This window comes from Drosophila mojavensis, unplaced genomic scaffold, assembly GCF_018153725.1.
Source record: "Drosophila mojavensis isolate 15081-1352.22 unplaced genomic scaffold, ASM1815372v1 contig_136, whole genome shotgun sequence".
NCBI lineage: Eukaryota > Metazoa > Arthropoda > Insecta > Diptera > Drosophilidae > Drosophila > Drosophila mojavensis.
In genome coordinates this window covers 23,432,533-23,442,439 of record NW_025318667.1, presented here as the reverse complement: position 1 = coordinate 23,442,439, position 9,907 = coordinate 23,432,533, and positions in this window count along the sequence as shown.

Genomic DNA, 9,907 nt, shown 5'->3' with positions numbered 1-9,907 from the left:
GGCAGCGCAAGCGACTGCAATAGCAGCTCACAGACACAACGCTAGCTGCTATGGAAAATGCGGAAAATTCAGCTGCCTGCCTATGTACACGTGTCAGTGTCTCTGCGTGTGAGTGCGTGTGTGTGTGTGTGAGTGAGAGCGACAGAGCGAGAGTGAGTGAGTGAGTGAGTGTATTTGGCTTCGCCTGGCAGCCACGTTTACGTTTGCTGTTGAGTTGCCGTGGCTTTATCAGAGAATCCGCTATAATTTCTTATTTTCTTCTTCTTCATTTTATGCTTGTTTTTTATTTAGCAATTGCCGAAGCACTCAAAGGAGCTTCGAGTGGATTCACCTGTGCCCACGTGGCCAAACGCCCACCGGCAACTAGTTTCGCTTTACTACAGCTGCTGCTGCTGCTGCTGCTGCTGCTGTAACTAACGGTTCTACGTTGATTTTTACTGTTCCCATGTTAACGCTGAGCAGCGGCAGTCCTCATTAAGCTCATTAAAAAGCCAAATTCTTGGTGGATCTATGGATAATCAGTAATTTGGATAACACATATACATTCTATATATAGATTTATGCAGATGTGCAGATATACATATACATATATGTATGTATATATAGATTTGGAATCACAGAGTCTGCTCTGTAATACATTTAAGCTCTTTTAATGCGATCTAGATATATATTTTGGGTCAAGTTGAATGTTGGGTCAAGTTATATTCTCTCAAGCGAGAGTCTCAGAGTATTTAAATATTGATTTGATTTGCTTAATATCGGGTGAGCATATCTCAAGGACATCGAGTGCTAAAGAGCCACGAGCTTTGTTGTGTGGATTTCCTGGTATTCGAACAAGATTTTTCATATTATTAAATTATTTTATTCTTGAACTATAATAATTTTGTATTTTATAATATTTATATCATTTTAATTTATTGTGCATAATAATTGCAGAAATTATCTACATATGAAAATGCATTGAAAGTAATATAATAACAATATTAATAATATATGAATTACATACGAGTATTTTAATAAATAAAATATATTGAGCTACAGCTATATTGCATCCTTTTAGAATATCTGGAATATATTCTTAACAAAAAAGGTTTAGTTTAAAATTTGGGATGCTATGAACCTTTACGAATTGTGGAATTACTAGGATAGATTAGGCTAGAGAGAAAATGAGATTTTAGTCTTTATCAATACAAGTTTGATATAGCAATATATATACCATATCTATATGTATGAATATACGTGTAGATATTTATATATATATGTATAGTAAGAGGAGTATGCAAACAAAATATATATTATATCGATATTGATATACGAGTATGTATATCAAAATATCTTTTTCCAAAACCTAAATATAGATTAAACAGATATTGATATTGGTTAGCTAAAATGAAAATGAGTTTGTGATAGCATATACATACATAATTAGGTATAAGTGCTATAAGTAGAACAGACAGAAAACAACTTAATCCCTTCGTAGCGAGCTATAAGATCTTTATTGGAAATACAAGCTTTATGTATAAAATAAAACAAATGAAATGAAATTTCATGAAATTTTAATCAATTGATTGACGGAAATTATGATTGATGCACTTAAATATACATACTTGGCTTTAGCTTAAGTATATTAGAAGATCTTGATATGATTTTAAACTGTTATTAATGAAATAATAGTTTCAATCATAGTCATAATCATAATACCATCCAATATACTAAACATTCTTTATCATGGGATCTACCTTAGGTCTAACTTCATTTGTAATGTAATATTAATAACTTTACTAAAAGTGTATATCTATTTTGTAAGCCTTATATATTATTATTATATAACCCTTATATATTCATCTACCCATTTGTCCATATATCAATCAATCTGTGTTCATCTAAAAAAATCCACAAGATTATGAAATAACAATTAAAAAGTCAAATCGAAATTTCTGAATTGTTTCAGTTCCATTCTCCACTTGGGCTACCTCTAATATCTATTTACAAATATTTGGCGTTTGTCTTTTATCTATGATAATGTTTTTTTCTTCTTTCTAATTTCTAACACATTTTCCAGCTGCGTGTGCTTGACGGTGTTCAAGGCGCTGCCACCAAGTTTAACAGTGACCTTGCAACATTTCGGTTTCGGTTTCGGTTTCGGTTTCGTTTTCATTTGCTTCCTCTGCTTCTTCTGGTTCTTTCACATTTTGCGATGCCCTTTGCTAAATCCGATGCGCACCCCAAAAAACTTGGCATTCGACGATTTGCCTGTTTTGTTGTTACCAACTCACACACACGCACACACGCACACATGCACACACATACAGCATTGATATAAATTTGTAGACATTCCCTTTCCATTAAATGCTATCGTCCCATTTTGGAAAATGCGTCCGCGACTTGCGTAGTTTTTCAACCCCAGGAACGGGTGTGCAAGGCGTCTGAATGCGTATGGCATGGATTGGAATGGAATGTTACAGCCGTCGCTGCTACTACCCTGATCCGGAGCCGGGCCACCAGCCCGTCCCGGCTCGGCTCAGCCCATTAAACAACCACCCACCCCCGGTTTGGGTCTTAGTGCGTAGTTGGATTCGAATTTGGAAGTCGCTTTGCTATGCCAGCGCATCCCGCCTGAATGTGTCCGATGTCTGCAGTTGGCGAGCATGTTGCGTCTTACATCACACACACAAACACACACACACGCATACGCACGCACAGCTATGTCTGGCCGGTGTGTGGCTCGCACACCACCCAAAGAGTAAAGCTGCGCCGAGTGTCCCGTTACGCGTTCGCCTGCCATCTCTGTCGCACGCAAAGGCCACGGATCGCAACGTCATGGAACGGCAAGGATGATAAACGTGCGTTGGCTTTGCCTCCCCCTTGGCCGCTGCTGCTGCTGCTGCTGCGGCGGCGGCATTGTTGTGTGAGCCTTTGATTTCGGCTGCTTCCTCTTCCTCTTCTTCTTTTCTTTTTTTTTTTTTTATACATTTTATTTATTTAACTTTTTTTTGTTCATATTATTATTATTTCATTAGATTGCAACCCTCATGATGTGACGACAACTGTGCGTGTCCTTTGTGCGCTGTCCCGTGTCCTGTGGCCCGTGCGCGAGGAAGTGCGTAAAAAAATGTTTGCCAACATTCGGCATTAGTCAAAATTTAGTTTTTGGCTTAGCTCGTGATTTCTCAATATTGCGAGAGCGAGAGAGGGTGTAAGAGAGGGATAGAGTCTTTCAAAAGAGAAACGCATAAAGTTTTTTCTGCTCTGATCGATATGATCATGTTGGATCAGCATGGACAGCCCATTAAATGCTATATACCATTGATCTTATAGTCAAATATTATATATTGGTATATAAACTAACTAGCTGAAGCTATTTTCCATAACCATAGGTAGTTTGCATAGCTTTGTCTCACAGTTCAACATCATTGCAAGCATTGAATGATCTTTTACGACTTAGATGTATTAATTGATGATCAACACACTTCAATATAAGATCTGTAATCAATGATCAACGATCGACTAGCAACTATCTATGGTGTATAAGATCTATGATTAGCAATCTAGGATCTACGATCAATAATAGATCAATAATATTTGCCAACTGCGAGCTACGCTCAACGATCTAAGATTTACGATCTATGATCTGTCAATTACAATGATCACATACGATCAGCAATGGTTTGTCATTTTATAAGAAATATAATATGATATGGCTGATATATCGGTATTCCCAAGTATAGAATATTTATTCTGAATAGTTATACAAAGTGTAAACAAATGATCAGTTTATGGCTGAGATAGCATTACACTGTTACTTATCTTAAATAGTTCAATATATATCTTTAATCTCTATTACGATCCTGTTCGAGTCTAGAGAAATAATGCACATTTCGATCGTGTTTGCTTCAAACTAAAAGGTAAATGATTGACGATCAGCAAACACGATCGCAATTTGGGAATCCGTTCGGGAAATCGATCGATCATTGTTGCTATGGGCCACGCCTGGCCTGGCCTCAATGAGTTTTTAATAAGTTCTGGTCAAGTTATGAATATATGTATGTATGTATATATATTTTTGTTAATGCTGTCGACTGACACGCGGCTGATTGCTCGATGACAATCTCACGCCAACAGGAAGCGAGAGCACTCCGAGCAGGACAACGGAAGAACGGAACAACGGGAAAACGGGACAACGGTGGAGCAGCCTGTTAGAAGCCAGCGCCGGGGAAAGGTGGCAAAAGAAAGCGTGCTGCATGCAATATGCGGCAAGTAAGTAAATATATATATATTGTGTTATCCTGGCTGCAGCTCTCTCTTACACACTCTCACTCACTCTCTCTCTCTCTCTCTCTCTCTCTCTCTCTCACACTGTCTTTCTTCTGCAACACCTTGCTGCTGCTTCTTCTTTGTACTCAAAATTCAAATACAATGAGCAAAGGCATGAAGCTTACTGACTGCACGGTCGAGCCAGGGGGCCGACGGGAGGGCGGCGAAGGGGGGCGTGTTTGGGTCAACAACAATCGGCGAGTGTCCGCTTACTTATCAATGTCAGCATCGGCTATCTGGGACGTCAGCTGCACCTGCGCACCACTCGGCACCACTCGAGAGCCACGCGAATTTCGTTGTTTATTTTACTCACTTTTTGTTTTGTTTTTTCGGCCAGCGGGAGGGACACAGAGGGGATGTGAGGGGAGGCGGGGGCAACCCTTGAGCTGTTAACGGTTAACGGTAATGCGGCTCATTTTCAACTGCTATTTGTTTTTGTTTTTGTTTTTGGTTTTTGTTATTTTGCGGCTCCCTTTTTTTTTTTTTATTGAGCAACAGAGTGTGGCATGCCACATGAATGCAGCCGAATCATTGATGCTCGCCAAGCCAGAGGAGTCGACTTTTTTCATTTTTTTTTTGCCGTTGCTGTTGTTGCCTCGCGTTGCATGCAACTTGATCCCTGCGTCAGTTTCTCATAATTATCATATCAACGAAAAGGTTGCAGCCGAAAGGCGATCAGAAACAACAACAACAACAACTAGTACAAGAGCAGCAGCAACTGCAATAAAAACCCAAAGAGCAAAAGGAGCAAAAGGAGCTCAGGCATTGCAGTTTGTGCATAAGTGCATAAAGCGTGCTGGCAGCGACGCATCGCTGCGACCTCAACCCCTGGCTGCAACGCGCTGCAGCCTCCTTGAGCGCGTGCCACAGTGCACAGAGTAAGCCGGAGTCGTTGCCGCAGGTCTGGGTCCAATTTATGCAGGACAATGTGCAATCTGATCTTCGGATTTGCTTGCTCTACTCCAGCTCTTCCTACTCCTGCTGCTGCTGCTGCTGCTGCTGCTGCTGCGCCTCTTCTCCTGCTGCTCTTTTCCCTCTCGTCACTCTGTGCGTGTGTGTGTGTGTAGGTTTTTTTTTGCATATCGCTTGTGTCTTAATCGCCGCTTAATGTGTTCTGATTACATAATCGCTGCAGGGGCACAGGGCCGTGCGCAGGGGCATGCAACGGCTGCCGCCCCACTTTTCGTGTTGGCCACGCGCTGCATCGGCTGCCCAGCCCAGTGCAGCCCAGATGGGCGTGGCATATTAAAAAAAGAAGAAGAAGCAGCAGCAGCAGCAACACTTTAATTGACCCATTCAAGCCAAGCAGAAACAGAATACCAATTAACAGTTCATTCAATTAGGGGCAGCCAGGTAAAAGTTGTCAAAGTAGAGCCACGACTCGAGTCCCCAGCTCGCAGCTCGCAGCTCGCAGCTGGCTTAGCCCCAGCTGTAAATTGCAGTGGAACGTATCAGTGCTGAGGCGCCAGAGTAAGCCTGGCCATAAGATATACAAAATAATGAAATATGTCCAAGTATATTTAATTGCAATCGACGGTAACTAAATTGCGTTAATGAATGAAGATTCGCAGACAACATTGAGTAAATATTGCTGCTTAGACATCCATATAGACATGCCCATGTAGCTATGCTAGTCAGCGATACCGTAAGGCAATAATTCTAGAGAGCACTTTATAGGCAATGAGAGGCTATAATTATCATCTAAAGATAGAGTCTATGTCATTGACTAACATGGAAGGAAGCTCAGCTTGAATGCCATAAAATACAAAAACTTATCGATGGCTCTTGAATAAATGAACATAGAATGTTTTGATTTAAGTCTGTGTATCCCCAAAGTCCAGTCGCTGTTTAGCTCCACTTTTACTTATTGTATGACAATTTAACAGTGTAACGGCATAGTAGTATAACAGTATATAATATAACAGTAGCAATAAAATGTCAACTTAATAGTATAGTAGCATAACAGTATATAGTATAACAGTAACAATAATAAGAGTATACCAGCAAAACAGTATACCTGATTATATGTAGAGCTCTAGTATTCAAGTATAACAATATACTAATGTGAAATTGATTCAGTATAACAGTATATGAGTATTTCACTAGACTGGTATATTATATTGTATGGTATATTATCGTAGCAATATAACCATGCGAGAGTATACCAGTATGCGAGTACGTCAGTTTACTACTACGGCAGTAAAATATTATCTTTGCCAGAATACAAATATATTAGAAAGTCAGTATAACAGCATACTAGTATGCCAGTTAGTACGTAGTAGACCTATAGTCTAGTATAATCGTATAACACTATCATAGCATGCCAAATTAATAATATACCAGAATATCAGTAGAACAGTATAATACTAAATCATTAAACTAGTTAGTGGGTATACCTGTTATACAAACGTATAACAATAGTATAGTATGCCAGCTGCTTAATAGAATAGCTGAATACACTGTTATATGTATGTATACAGTCATATATTCAGCTAACTTCGCGCTGACAATCCCTACGAGCGCTGTTAATTAATAAGTTTCTGGTTCGCCTTTATATAAATCAAGCTGAGATAGAAATCTTAAAAGCAAATTCGAAATCGAATGGCCCACGCGCAGCCTATATCCGCCTGGCTGAAGGCCTAAGGCTTTGGCTAATTTCCGATAAATAACATTGCAAATTTTACAAAGCTCTCTTCCGATAGCCAATAAAGGAGTTGAGGGCCAAAAGCGAAAAGGATGTTAACTTGCTATAAATACATATTGGGCTTTCGATGAGACTCCGTTGGCTGGAATCCCACAGCGTGTTAATGGCAATTAATTAGGGGCGTAAATAGGCAACGGAATTGCGGCCTTTTAATTGCCCAAACCAATGGCAATTGCTGCTGCTGCTGCTGCGCTGCTGCTGGCTGTCTGGCTGGCTGTCTGGCTGGCTGCATGATGCGTTCGATCGACTGGGCCCTGGCCAGGACATCTGCAGGCCACCCAAGTGCGCAGCGCCTTGGGCGCTCCTGCTGATTAACGCCGGGTATTAACAAGCATTTAGCTGGACAAAACAAAAAAATAATAAAAATTAAGAGCGAAAAAACAAAACACGACGCAAAAAAGGGGCCGCAGGATCGCTGGCAAAGGCGAGCCGACAGCCGAGAGCCGAGAGGACATTTATCCTGCGCGCTGCATGTTGCATGTCTGGCGGCAATAAAAAATTCATATTTAAAATGCATAACAATGAGACGCGACTGAGCAACGCGAAAGAGAACAAAAAGCGAGCGGCACGCGAAGCTTAGACAGAGTTAGCTCAGCCAGGAGCAGCCACAGCCACAGCCACAGCCACAGCAGCAGCAGCAGCAGCAGGAGTTGTCCGTGCACCCACAAGCGGAGGGACGGCCAAGGATCGGGCCATTGCACTGGAGCACCTTTTGCAAAATTAAGCTGACTTTGTTGTTGTTGTTGTTGCTATTGTTGTTGTTGCTGTTGCTGTTGCTGGCACGCGCGCTGTCCTCGTTGAAGTTGCCGTTGATCCTTGCACTGCTTATCCTTAATTTCGTTTACTTTTTGCGCCCCGGCTGTCGTGGAGTTCCTTTTGCATTTAGCTGGACAGGTGCAAAGTCTTTTCTTTTTTTTTTCTCCTTTTACTCCTTTATTGTGTCCCTTTCGCTACTCGCTGTCACCCTCTCTCTCTCTCTCTGTGTCGCTCTCACTCTGTCTGTCTCGCTCGCTTGGCATTAATTCGCTTCTTTATTTTTCGGTAATTGCCAAAAATGTTCCGAGTGAACGAGCGAATCCTCTCGGTCCGCCACTGCCGCCTTCGTTTGCTGCGCTGTGCTGCGTGCTCTGATCCTGCTGTCGTAGGATTATGGGACGCCTTGGCAGGACAGCGCGCTGATCCTTAGCGCTTGATTGCGATTTCACGTACCCGAAATTCCCGTTCCCATTTCGGCTCTTCGCATATTTGCAGCCCCGACAGCCATGCGATCATTGACTTTAGTCAGGCAATCCGCCTGCAACAACCCCCTGTCCCCTATCCCCTGTCTCCTGGCCGCTGCCCCTGTTCCTGCTCCTGCTCCTGCTCCTGCTCCTGGCCTCTGCCAGTCTGTGTGGCCAGCATAAGGATAACGATGCAGCTCGGCGAGAATTTGGCACATGGAACTTTTGCCATAGCAATTACTTACGCAAATATTTAACGTGTTAAATGTATATACTAAATAATATATATTAAAAAATAAATAGCTATGTATCTAAGTACTTGTTTATAAAATAATAAATATACATATACATAAATATGTACGTATATATAGACACATATATTAAATTAAAATAATTCGCATTTCTGTTTAATTTCATTATTTACTTAGCTTGAAAACCCCTAAACACGCTTTCACACACATAGCATTTAGCGTTAGTATTTATTTGCCATATGCCAGTGTGTGTGTGAGTGCATGGACAGATGCGCAACAAATTTAAGTTCATGAACAGAAAAACGTAAGGAAAGACTGAGCTTAGCAACAAGCCTTGACATTGACTGTATAAGAGAACTGGCATATTGTAAGAGAGAGCGAAAGAGCAAAAGCAGTTGTAGCTTTGCCTTGCCGCTCTCGCACCGCACAGATGGCGCCTACTGACATGAGCCAGTTACAGCAACAATCCTAGGCAATGGGCAGCGGCCATTTTGTAAGCAGCAGCAACAATAACAAACGCCAATATCCAATCGGCAAACGCAACGACGAAACCAAATCCACACAACAACAACAACAAGCGCTGTAAGCTGAAATGCAATTTGAAAGCGCAACAACAGCAAAGCAAAAACCAAAAGCAAGCGCAAAAGCAAACGCAAAAGCACGTGCATTGCTTGATAGCGTGTGTATGAGCGAGAAAGATATAGACGAGCAGCTCTGTGGGCGTAGGGCGCGTGTGCCTGAGTGCAGCTTAGCGACTCTTGGTTGGTTGGCGTTTAAACCTAATAAGTATATGTGAGTGTATGTTTGTGTGTATGTGAATGCATGCAAGCAGTAAGAATTGCTGTACATGCAAAAGGATGTATGTGTGTATGTATTTACATATGCTTGCATATTCTTTTGTGGGAATTGAATACTGTTTGCTGTTGTGATCAAATTCTAATGAAATCTCTTGCATAAAAGCTTTGTTATCCGTTAGTTACAACAAGATTGACTTGTTTTTCTTTTTCTTCTTTTATCATTCTTCTAATTTGTTTGAGTGCCCAAAATTTTTGTTTGGCAGCTGTAAAGCCGGCCGAACTTGTACCCAAAAACTGATTTTAAGTCCGAACCAACAAAGAAAGATACATTCGTTGGCTAATTATGAATAACAAAAGCGCCAACCGGCCCAGAAACCCCTTTCGATGCCCATTGTTCAAGATCTTCAAGTTGCGGCAGCTGGACTGCTGGCAGTGGGAACCAGGACGCCTGCGCTTGGGATGCTGCAAGGACAATGCGATGGCGGGCTGACCGGCTGACCAGTTGACCAGGTGACCAGTTGACCAGGCCTGTCCTATGGGCGGCAGCTGTGCGGCGCGTTAGAAACTAGAAAAGCTCTTTGTTCCTTTTGTCCTATTGTTTAGTCTGGACAAATCAGTTAT